We start from the raw sequence: 12,556 nt of genomic DNA, 5'->3' as shown, positions 1-12,556 counted from the left end.
TAGCCTTTTAGATTTTTCTTTTTATCTGAGGTAGTTTACAGTATCCTTCTTTTCTCAAGGTTGCCATGAATTTCCTTTTAATTTATGTATTTTGTAGTATTACCCTGGTGCATCTGGATGTGGATTTATTTTTATTTATTCTCCTCCATTGTCCTCTGATTTGAAAATTTATTTCATTCATCATTTCTAGAATATTCTCAGCCATTATTTTTTCATATATAGCCTCTCCTGTATTCTCTCTATTCTCTCTAAATCTCCTTTCAGACTATATTGGGCTTTTCAATCTATCCTGCATGACTCTTAACCTCTCCATCTTATTTTCCATCCCTTTATCACTTCATAACATATTCTCAATAATTTCCTCTGCTCCATCATCCATTTTACTAGTTTTTTCTTCAGCTGGTATAATCTGTACTTCAATAACAATAATAATAAGTTCATTGATTTTTTCAATTCAAACGACTGGTTTTTTATTTCTAGCAATTATATATTTTTTTAAATCAAAATTGCCTGTTCTCTTTCATATGTATTATCCTGTAATTTTGGTTCCTGTTTCTTCTTTGATTTTTTTCTTTATAAATTCTTTATTATTATTATCAGTTCTTCAAAAATTAATTTTCTTTAATCTTTTTAATCATTTGGAAAATTATTTTGTAGAAATATTTTCCTATAGCTAAGTTCTTGAGGTTGCTTATCCTCTTTTTTATTGGGTTTTGTAGACTGAATCTAATCTCATATGTTTTGTCATTTTTTATTGCGTATCTTGAGTGAGTTTGTCATTTTCATTTGTTTGTTTGTCATTTTTCATCGTGAACGTTGACTGCAAAATTCCTGTGACCATTGTTGAAGAAGCGTCCTTGTGGAGAAGTTTTGGATTTGCTACTTCCAGGCATCCTGGGTGTTTTTCATTGGGATCCAGTGCCAGTTTTAATATTAATGTCTCAGCTGGGAGTTTCCCACCATAGGGGTAGAATAAATTCAGATTCCACATCTGAGAGAGGCTTAACTTTACATTTTGTTTCTCAGTGGGGGAGTGGGGATCTCTGTCTCAGACTCCTGCTCAAAGCAAATTTCCTTAACTCTTTTCTGATTTGACAGTTTTTCTACCCAGAGGGGAAATCCTTCCACAGGTCATTGCTTTTTATAGGAAGTTTCAGTTCCCTATCCTTGCTTTGAAAGGGCCAAGGCTGTATGTTCTGTTCTCCTAGGATTATTAAACCCCAGCCTCTGGCTATTAGGGTCAACATTTCTACCCAGTAATCTGCCTGGGTATCAGGTAATACACTTCCCATTTTAGAAATGAGTTATCTTTCCTTTCTGGCACCTGGAAATTTCTCTCTCTTTCTTATAAGCTCAGTACAGATTTTAAACATTTCTCTATGTTTTATGCGATATTTTTCTGAATTTCCAACTTCATGTTGTAGATTTTTATTATGTTCTCTCTTAGCTCAGAATCCAAACTGCTTTTGCATTCTATTCTTTCATTCATCAAGAAAGCAGTATCGAGTTTCTCTACTCCTAACATTCCTTTGTATGTTTATTTTTGCCTGGTTACCTCTTAAATTCTACATCTAATTTCTACTGACCATTTATTTTAGGACTTTGTAGAAGTTATCAGGAAAGTGCATTTACATATTGAGGTGCAACCGAGCATGACTCTTAGCCTTCTGCTGTGAACTCCAGGCAGATCTTGTTCAGAGCTTCAGCAAGATTCTCTAAGAGTAAACATCCCTGTGTTGTGAGCGTATCACAAAACAAGTGACCTAGACCCTTGTTTACCTATGATCTGATTTTGTCTATCCTGCATGTCCTCTGGTTTATAAAATTTGGAATAGCTGTTCTCTGGTTTTAATAAAATCATGGTGAAAATATTATCTGTTATCTTATCCACTTCCCCTTAAACATCAAATGGCTTATGGTAAATTTGTCCTAAAGTTAGTTCTGGAAAAATATGTGCCAATATCAATGATTTTGTATGCCCTCTAATGTCAGAAAATGAATAATATATGCCATAACTTAATTCATTTTTGCCTTCAATGCCAGGAAACATGGAATCCAAACCAGTGTTTATTGACAATAAATAAATTTCTAGTACATGCTAGATAATTTGGACCCCCTGAATTTCCTTCATATATTTTATGTTTTTCTCACCATTATAAAACTATGGTCTTGTTTTCCATGGTGCTTCCTTTATAAGCTGTAATATTAATAATGCATTTAACACTCTCTTCTCATGTATTATTCTAAAAAGAACTTGTTTTTCCTTATTCTATACTTCAGCTCTCCAATTATATATTTTTGCCTTTCTATCCTATGCACTTTCTTTTTTCTACTAAAATCATCACTATATTTCATATGCCACACTGGATTTAAAGTTGCTAACATCATCTTAACTTTGTATAAAAGCCAACAATTTACAATGCCCTTTTACTCTGAATTCACTTTTAAGTCATTTCCTCAGATCTCAGAAAATGAATCGTCTTTTCCGTTTACAGAGTCAACCCCTTTGCTACGTCCCTTGACCCACCCTCTTATCACCTCTCAGACCACCTCCTATCATTTTTCTCTTCTCCTTTATCTTCAATCTCTTCATATTCACAAACACACTCAAAACTCTGATAACACCTGCATCTTCTTCAAGCATTTCCTCACATGTCATATTCTCAGTGAAATCTACCCTGACCACCACCCCTTTAAAATTTCAACCTCTCTCCACTTCCCACACCTTTCACCTGCTCTTTTCCTCTTTAAGCACTAATCTCTGCTACATACATGTACATAGATACATATATATACAATCTTATTTTTTTGCTCTCTCTCTACTGGACCTATAGTAGGCGCTCAATAAACATTTGTTGAATTAATTAATAATATACTGCTTTTCATCTGTCCAACCTAATGAAAGTGTGATACCTTATTAGGCATCTGAATTATACTTTGGCTTGAGACCCTTCCGTTCGTACATCACACAACTGTTATTTACTTGCTGCTATGTATTTATTTCATCTAAGTTATTATTTCCACGGTGAAATCTAAAGGTGGGTGGTAGCTATGGGAAAATGTTCAGAAAACAGAATTGAACTCTGGATTCTTTTTTCCTTCTGCTTCAGTGCTATCTTCTTCTAAGTGGTAATCATTGTGGTAAATGAGTAAAAATGAGTATCTTCACCTTTTTGACACTGCTACTTGCTTATTATAATTAGGGTAAGTTGTCTTCTGAAATCAATAGCTGAGAATTGTAAGAATTCCTTGGCTTATATATTCTTTCTAGAATAAGTCTTTTTACATTTGCAAGAAGGTTATCAATTTCTAAAGTTTTATGACTCATTTCTTGCAATCAGCTGTCTTTTCCTTTGAATTTCACTGAATTCCTATGAAACAAATGGCTCCATTTGTGCAGAAAAATAATAGATCAGATCAGCAAGAAGAGTCTGTTTCACACAGGGCCAGTTTCATGGGTGTGTAACCTGTGCAGTCACACAGGGTCCCGTGCTCAGAAAAACTCTGAACTTGGTTTAATATTCTGCTATAACTGTCTTGATATTCTTAGTAATTTTTAACAAGAACCCCACATTTTCATTTTGCACAAGGCAGCAGAAATTATGTAGCCAATTCTGATCTTAGAACTTAGTCATTTCTAAAGCAAAGATTCTCAGTGAAAATGGAGAGGTTCTGATGTCAATGAAAAGTTAAAATTCCTTATAAATTGAGGTCATGTTCCTGGGTTAGCCCAGGAGGCTCATAATCTCAGTCTGTGAGAAAGAGGACTTTGATCTAGGAACAATTGTTCTGAATTATCTGAGCTGGAGAACCTGCTGCCCAGGGTCATAGCTGCAGCGTATACCTTTAAAGCAGCCACAGTTAGATCCCAACAGTGGAAGCCAGAAAACAATGAAGTGATAGCTTCAATGTGCTTACTGAATGACTGTCAAATTAGAATTCAATAAACTTCAATTGTTTTGAGTGGAGATCTTGAAGTTGAAAGCAAGAGAACAGAAAACGTTAGACCATACAAATACTAACCAAAAGAAAGCTGATGTAGCTTTAATTGTATCAGGCTTTAAAACAAAAAGTACCACTAGAGATAGAGAAACATTTCACAGTGATAAAGACCAGGTCCAATTCACCAGGAAGATACAAAATTCCAAATTTGTATGGACTTAACATGATCCCCACATTTAAAAGCCAAAAATCAGCATAACTGCTAGTAGAATTAGACAAAATGATCATCCTAATGGGTGATATGAATCCACCCCTTTCAATATTGATAGAACAAACAGACTCCAAAAAACCCAGAAAAAATAAAGAAGATTTAAACAATATGATGAGCAAGCTTGACTTAATGGTCATATGGAGAACACTGGTACTTACAACTACAGAAAACATATTCATTTCAAGTACACAAAGAACATTTTCAAAAATCAAAAAGGTGTCTGAAGACTCTGAGGGGAGAGAAGGCCAAGGTGTCTGCTAACCCAGGAGTGAGTGAGGTGGCCACAGATTTCCATGATCTCAGGTGCTGCTGAGGAATCTGCTCCAACCCCTGAGGGTTAGGTCATAGCAGCAAGATCTACTAGTCCACAAAACCTGAAAATATGCAGATGACTCCAAAGAGAGGTGGATTCACTGCGAAAAGGAAACTCTGGGTAGTTTTCCTACCTGAAAAACAAACAGACATATGAATGTGTATTCTTTATGGCTAAAGCTGGGAACTCAGAATTACAGGATGGGAACCACGATAAGAGACAGCAGGAGCTGTTTCTATAGTATACAGAGAAAATGTAAAAGAAAAGCCAAGTATGGGCTACCAATGGCTCAGAATTGCAGCCAGCCTGATGGGTGGATATAAATCCCTGGAATGCATTTCACTGCTTCTTTGGAGCAAAACTACAGACAAGCACATAGGCTGATGGGAAACCCCAGAATGGAGTAAGAAAATTATGGGAACAGGAAAGAAAGGACAAGGATTATGTCAGTCCCCAACTGCTCTTCTCTCAAGGAGGAGCGCCAAACATTCTTGAATTTGCTGGAGCTTATAGGTGGTTATTTATGTTTTTTTTCTAATTTTTTTTTTTTTTTGTCTGTACTGTGGTTACTGTTCTTTTATCACTCCCCATGCTTGATATGGATGTTCTGGGTACAGGACATACCGATTAGATTTATTCAATGTAACCCCTGTTGGTGACTTCTATAACAATTGGCCAGATTCACAGCCAGAAACAGCCTCTTCTTGCTGAGATTGTACATTAAAACAATGTGTCATGCTAAGAAGAAAAAATATTACTTGGTTTTCTCCTACAAGATTTAATATATGGATTGTTACACACTGCTATCTCCTTGTTCAACAGTCCTAAGACTGGGAGAAGTCAACAGTGTTTGGTGTACTTACCATGAACAACTGAGGCTTACACAGGAGAGTAACTTTCTTCATTCCCATAATGCAGTGGTTCCTAAATTTTGCTATACATTGGCATCACCTGGAGGGGCTTCTAAAAATCCCAATACCAGATGAATTTTCTTACATGTATTACTTGAGCCTTTACCTTTTTTCCTTCCTGTTCCAACTTCTGTTGAAAGTAACATTCCTTTAACATCATAACTTAGAACATTTACATTTGTTCTTTAGCCGTAAACTTGACTTTTATTTTGTTCTAGTGTCACAGTTAAATGAATTCAATATTACATGCTTCGTCCTTTTGCCATAGTTTCTCCATTTATCTCAGGTGACTGCAAGTGAATCCTCAAGTAGGTTGCTCAAGAAGAACCCGTGGGTATTATATTCCTGAATTCTTCCCTATTCAGGATTGTACTTCCATTTCTTTTATACCTGAAAAGCAATTTACTGGGCCTAAAATTCTTGAGTCACACTTCCCTTCCTTGAGGACTTTGAGGACATTACTTTACTGACTTCTAATCAGGGCTACACGAAACACAATTATTGTGACTTAGACTTTTGCTTGGCAAACCAAAGTTTTCTTTCCTCAGTGACTTTTTTGCTAGGATATGTCTCATGTTGGTTGATTCATAGTAGAGTCAAGTTACCTTTTATCTGGAGAAAAAGTTTCCTTGATTTGTGTCTTTAAATACTTAAGACACTCTTTTTGCGGGGGAAGGGTTCATATTTTGGAGGAGACCAAGCATATATATGTAGGATCCACTTTCTCATCTTCCTTACTGTGACTGGGTATCTATAAATAACCTAAAGCAAACACCATTCTAAGTGGGAAAATACTAGACGCATTCCCTTTAAAAACAGGAACGAGACAAAGATTCCTCCACCATCTTTTCTATTAAATCTTACGTTCGAGGTCCTAACCTGTGTAGAGACATAAGTTTTGGCAAGGAGGAAATAAAATGGCCAATATTTGCAGCTGATGTTGTTTATATAGAAAACCCCAAATAATTTACAAATTAACAATATGTTCTATGTAAGACAAAAGCCAGTTGCATTCCTATATACTAGCACCAAACAACTAGAAAACATAACTAAAAAGCAGAAACTATAGTCATATTAGAGAATATCAAGTCTCTAAGGAATAAATCTAACAGAAGATATCCAAGACCTCTTTAGAGGAAAGTTCAAAACTTTGTTAAAAAAATATGAATCATAACAAATATGCCACACTAATGCAAGATGTTAATAATAGAGGAAGCCACGGGGTGGGGAGATGTGGGCTATAAGGGAACTCTCTGTACTTTCCCTTCAATTCTTCTGTAAACCTAAAGCTACAGAAAAAAAAGTCCATTAATTAAAAAAATGAACTTTTAAAGAATATATATAGGTGCAATAAAACTATATAAAAACAAAGTGAAGAAAGAATGAATAACACTAAAGCTACTTAGAATTCTTAACAAACAGACGACTTACTTTAGTATTTTATATATCTTATTGATCTACAATTTATCAGTTAATGGAATATGAAAGGAGAACTGAAATTTTCTTTTTCTTTTTTATTTTTTTGAGGAAGATTAGCCCTGAGCTAAGATCCACCACGGAGCATCCTCCTTTTTGCTGAGGAAGACGGGCCCTGAGCTGACATCCATGCCCATCTTCCTCTCCTTTATATGTGGGACGCCTGCCACAGCATGTCTTGATAAGCAGTGCGTAGGTCTGCACGCAGGATCCCCACTGGCAAAGCCCGGGCCGCCAAAGTGGAGCACAAGAACTTAACTGCTACACCACTGGCCTGGCCCCTAAAATTATTTCTTGGTGGGCAACAGACTATGTTGGGTAGGTCTTGTCAGGAGCAGGAAGCTGTAATAAACCCCTTTAGTCCTTTTCACTTTTCTAAATCAAGAAATTGCTTTGGAGATCATTCTTTTTACTAAAGGTAACTATTTTCAAAAAGACTTTCATCTTTTCCCCATTTAAGAAATTCCCATGAACCTGTCAAATGGTCAAAACGTTAACATCCCCCTCTAGAAATAAGTTAACTTTCCTTCTCTTTTAAGGCATCAGCCTCTTCTAATAGCTTCTCATAATTTTTATCTTTGTATTTAACCTACTTTTTAGTAGAGTAGAATATGCAATTCTCTATTATGAGAGAAGGAAAAAATTGTCTGGCAGACAGTATGTGAACAGCAGAATAACTCATGGAATTGACATTGCCCATTGAATGTGTGTGTGCATAAGGAGATAACCCTAGTTAATAAAAACCTGCTCAGATTAATGGAAAATAAACCAGGAAGAAATCAACCTCCTCAATACTGATGATTTATTAAAAGCAAACAGATGAGCATGAAATAATCACGTAGGTAATATATTTCCATTTCAACATACTACCCTTTATGAATGGATCCTACATGGAGCTTATCAAGGAAGTAACTGAAGCAAGAATATTTTGAAGTTCAAAGGTTATGTATGATACATTAATGATACGTCCATATATATAAACTTTATTCCTAAAACAACATTAGTGCGTTTTGTCTTTCTGCCCTACTTATCATCTTCTAAATAAAGCCAAACTCCTTAGCATGTAGTCTCTTTCTGCAGGCCCAGCATCATTGCCTTTCTGTGCCTACAGGTACCCTTCCCTGACCCTGCACTCATTCTCTAGTTCCCTAAGGGTATCACACTCTCATCTCTCCCTGACTTCACACATATTGCTCTTCTGTCAAAATAATCTTGGGGCCGGACCGGCGGCACAGCGGTTAAGTTCCCACCTTCCGCTTCTCGGCAGCCCAGGGTTCGCTGGTTCAGATCCCAGGTGCAGACATGGCACTGCTTGGCAAAAGCCATGCTGTGGTAGGCGTCCCACGTATAAAGTACAGGAAGATGGGCATGCATGTTAGCTCAGGGCCAGTCTTCCTCAGCAAAAAGAGGAGGATGGGTAGCAGTTAGCTCAGGGCTAATCTTCCTCAAAAAAAAAAAAAAATCTTATCATGCCTTTCATTTTTGGATAATTCCTCTCTAGCATCTGCTCTTTTAGCAGTCCTTTCTGGATCCCACAGACTGAGTCAAATGTCCTTCACTAGAACTATCTCTATGATAATACTTAGCAAACTGTGCCCAACTTCCTCTTCACACTAGAGTAATGCTGGACCGGAAGCTGTGGTGGTAGCTTCTTGATTCAGCAGCTTCCTGACTAGAGCTAGAGCCAGAGCAGGGGGTGGGCAGAGTCTGCATGTGACCGCAAGGCAGGAGTCAGAGAATGAAACACTCCCAGGATGGGCTGAGAATGAGGTAAGACCAAGAGTCATATTCTAAATGGACGGTCAGAAACAAAGAAGAGGAAAGAAGTTGTTTGTGGGTACAAGAGGCAGAGCCTGGGAAGACATCAGAGGCAGAGGGATGCTAGAGGTGTTGTAAGGTGCAGAGAGCTGTTGGAATCCAGAACAGTGCTGTATTGCTGGTTTTACTTGTCTTTGACCCTTCTCCATCCCCATCCCAACAGCTTTAGCACAGACTTCCGTCACTATATCCCCACTGTCTGTTACCGTCCTGCCCTACAGTAGGGAGGATGCAAATATCTGTTAAATTGAATTGAGCCCTATTAACCATCCTTTAAAACCTTTCACAAAGGATATTTTCCTAGGAAACCTTCCCTCATCTCCACTGAAAAGGCTTCTGTTCTTGCACATACTCAGGGTATGTTTTGTTATCTTTCAGTCTCTTTCAATATTCCATCTTGTATTATATATGTTTGGCTGTGTCATGTTTTTTCTGAGTGTATCCACTGTAGGGGCAAGATCACTGTCTGAATCATCTTTGAAGATCCCAGTAGAAGTGTCCCAGATTTTGTGTGAGTCTTTAGGTGGCTGCTGTGCAGTGCTCCTATTTCCCACCATTTCCAACGGGCTTTAGTCCTCTTTCTCAATAATGGAGACACTGACTTAGAAAGAAAAAACAAGCTTATGTAGAATTCTAAAGTCTAGTCCAATATCTTCAAAGGAAAAACAAAGGAAATAAATATTCAATCATCTGCTAAAGTTACTTTAAAAGCCGACGGAGTCTTCTTTTGTGCAAGATAGGTTTTTGTTTTAACCTGGCCATCATGGTTGCTCAGTATTCCTTTACTCTGGCTATGTAGCTCTGATTTGTGGGATGTTTTGGAATTTGAAATTAGAAACCCGTGTACCACTTATGCCATGATCCTCTGATTGAAGTGTGACTCATTGTAACTAAGAACTGATGGTAAAAAACCAAAACAAAACAAAGCCATCTGGGTTTGGTATGTGCCAGAGTGTGATGTGTGTGCATGTGTGTTCTCATAGATCTATAATTATCTATTTATCACCTATTTATGTATATTTTAGAATTAATAAAGAGTAAAGGAAAATTTATTGAAATATTTACTTAGAGGTCTATTTATTTAGCTGTCCAATACCATACCCACTAGCTACATGTTGCTATTAAGTACTTGAAACATGGCTATATTGAGATGTATTATAAATGTAAAAAATATAAACTGAACTTTGAGGGCTTATTAAAACAAAAGTAAAATATAACATTAATATATTTTTATGTTGACTGAATGTTGAAATTATATTTTTATATATTGGGTTAAATAAAATATATTATTAAAATTAATTTCATATGTTTACTTTTAATTTTTTTATGCAGCTACTAGAAAATTTAAAATTACATATGTGACATGCATAATATTTCTGTAAGATAGCATTGGTCTAGTATATGCTATAATTTAGTTGTTTTTACTATAAAAACAGTGCAAAGAAATTGTGGAAAAAATTCCACGCTAATAATGGCGACAAACTATTTATAGTCTACTGTGCTGCAGGCACTGAGATTTTATGTGAACTATTTCATTTAATTCTCTCCACATCTTATTAGACAGGTATTTTAAGATAAGTAGACTGGGGCTCAGAGAGGTTAAGAAAATTTCCCACAGGCTCATGATCAGAGAGCTAGCAATCTGCAAAACACACCTATATCCATCTGACCCTAGAGATCATCCTCTTTCTACTAGAGAACATTGCCTTTCCTTTGTCTTTGCTTTTCAGAGACTGGCGCTATATGCTACCAGAAATTCTAATACCACCCACAATTGTGAGGTCTCACCAGCCTGTTACTTCAAAATAAGGTCCTATTTCCTTTTTTACTCAAATGAAAATAACATATACGCCCTTCACATGCCAAATTATTAGGAGTTCTAATCTTTTCCCATAGTTCCCTTCCCCATATAATCGTAAATGACCCAGCCTTGTTTACTAATGTCTAAGAATTGAGCCATTTGTCTTTGTGGATTGACAATAGAGCAGAAACTCAGATACACTCTTAAGTTGGAGGGGCACTTCGCAGCCTGTCTAGTGAAGGGTTAATTCAGTGACTGTGGCTGTGTTCGTTTTCTATTGCTGTGTAGCAAATTACCGTTAGTGGCTTAAACACAACACCCTTTTATTAGCTCATATTATCTATAGGTCAGGAGTCCAGCATGGTGTTGCCGAACTCTCTGCTCACAGTATCACATGGCTGAAATCAAGGTGCCTGTAAGTCTGAGAGGGAAGAATCTGCCTCCCAGCACATTCTTGGTGTTGGCAGAATTCAGTTCCTTGTGGGTAATAGGACTTAGGTCCCTGTTTCCTTGCTGGCCATCAGCCAAGGGCCACTCTTTGCTTCTAAAGGTCACTGTATTCCTTGTCATGTGCCCATCCCCCATCTTCGAGCCAGCAATGGCACATCATATCATTTTCATGCTTTGAATCTCTCTGACTTCTCCTTGTGCCACCAGTCACAGAAAACTCCCTGCTTTTAAGGGCTCATGTACTGAGATCAGGCTCACCCAGACAAGCTTATTTTAAGGTCAACTATAATACATAACATAACATAATCGTGGGAATGATATCTCATCCTAGTCACAGGTTCCAGGGATCAGGGTGTGGGATATTGGGAAGAGCGGGGGGTGCATTTTCTGCAATCTACCCGCTACAATTCTGGGGATTATATAGGGCGTGGACACGACCACAGTGGCAGCCGCAGGGAGCAAGGTATTAGAATCCTCCTAGCTACTTAGCTTAGGTAGGCGTCAGGACAAAAGCAGGCACTGAATCACTAGCAGGTAGTAGCACTTACTAGGAGAAGAGTGGAGGATGGGATGTGAAGGTTCCAGGTTTGCCACCTTCCCTTTCTTCCAACTTTACCCTAAAATTTTACTCATCATAAACTTTCCTTGTGAAAGCAATATGTAGATCTCTGTGCTAGGAGGGAGTGTAACAGTTCTGTCCCACCTGTTTTAAGGGCAGCAACGTCCAGGCACTTTGAGGTATGTTGGAGCCTCCATGCCCCCTCTTGCTGGGGCCTTGGTAAACCACGGAGATGGGAGTCCTGCTGGTGTCTGCTGCATGGTTTCCTAACAGCCACTGGGGCCAGGGAGGAACACCCTGCCCCTTTTGGTTACCTGCCTTTTGGACTCTTTCTTTCTCCACTCTTGTATACCAATCTGCCAATACTCTGCTCAAAACCCACTGTGGCTCCTGCTCTCCCTGGGAACACACCTTTAAGGTGCCAGTGACTGAACCTTTCCTCGCCAAGCTTTGTGCCCCCTGGAGTGCCACATCCCCTTTCTCTTTATTGCACTATTGTTTACTTGAGACGTTTCTTTTAGCTGACTCATATTTTTAACTTTAACAAATGTATAAAGGAAACTTTTATCACTATCATATGTGGAAAAATCTGAATTACTTGCCATATACAGGTGTTAACTGTAAAAAAAAATTCTTAGTCACTGGTGGTTTCTAACCTGACATAGCGGAGTGATTCTCAAAAGGCTCCTTTCTTCTTCTCTGGTTGTCCCCAGAGGAGTTTTTATTACAATTTCTAACTCTTTCTGTGTTTTTTTTGTTTTGGGGTTGATTTTTTGAGCTGAGGGGCTACAATGCAATTATATCACAGGCTATGCGTTGAGGCGAGGCAAACTGCGTGTACCCCAAACTACCTTTCCCCATCCTTGCCCCTCCCCACTGCCCCTCTTAAATGCATCACCTAAAATCACCTCCTACAACATCAGAGGTGTGCAATGCACAGTTTAGAAAACACTGGTCTGACTCCTTTCTTCCCAGAGACCCACCTCAAATTCCTCTCCCTCTAAGAAAACTTTTC

At 37.9% G+C, this 12,556-nt stretch overlaps 1 protein-coding gene across 15 annotated transcripts in view; it reads left to right on the top strand.

Moving 5' to 3' along the window:
* Window positions 1–12,556, top strand: part of CDC42SE2 (CDC42 small effector 2) — a 135,857-nt gene that overhangs the window by 16,921 nt on the left and 106,380 nt on the right. For 4 of the 15 annotated variants that reach the window (XM_070571247.1, XM_070571231.1, XM_070571225.1 and 1 more), the window contains exon 1: window positions 8,560–8,683. The exons of 10 other annotated variants lie outside the window; for them this stretch is intronic. The gene's annotated coding sequence lies outside the window, so the exon portion shown is untranslated. Of the gene's footprint in view, window positions 1–8,529; window positions 8,684–12,556 lie in introns of those variants that run through there. One more of the 15 variants, XM_070571214.1, reaches the window with a different exon arrangement.

Source organism: Equus przewalskii, chromosome 13 (genome assembly GCF_037783145.1).
Source record: "Equus przewalskii isolate Varuska chromosome 13, EquPr2, whole genome shotgun sequence".
NCBI lineage: Eukaryota > Metazoa > Chordata > Mammalia > Perissodactyla > Equidae > Equus > Equus przewalskii.
This window is presented reverse-complemented; position numbering and strand designations above follow the sequence as displayed.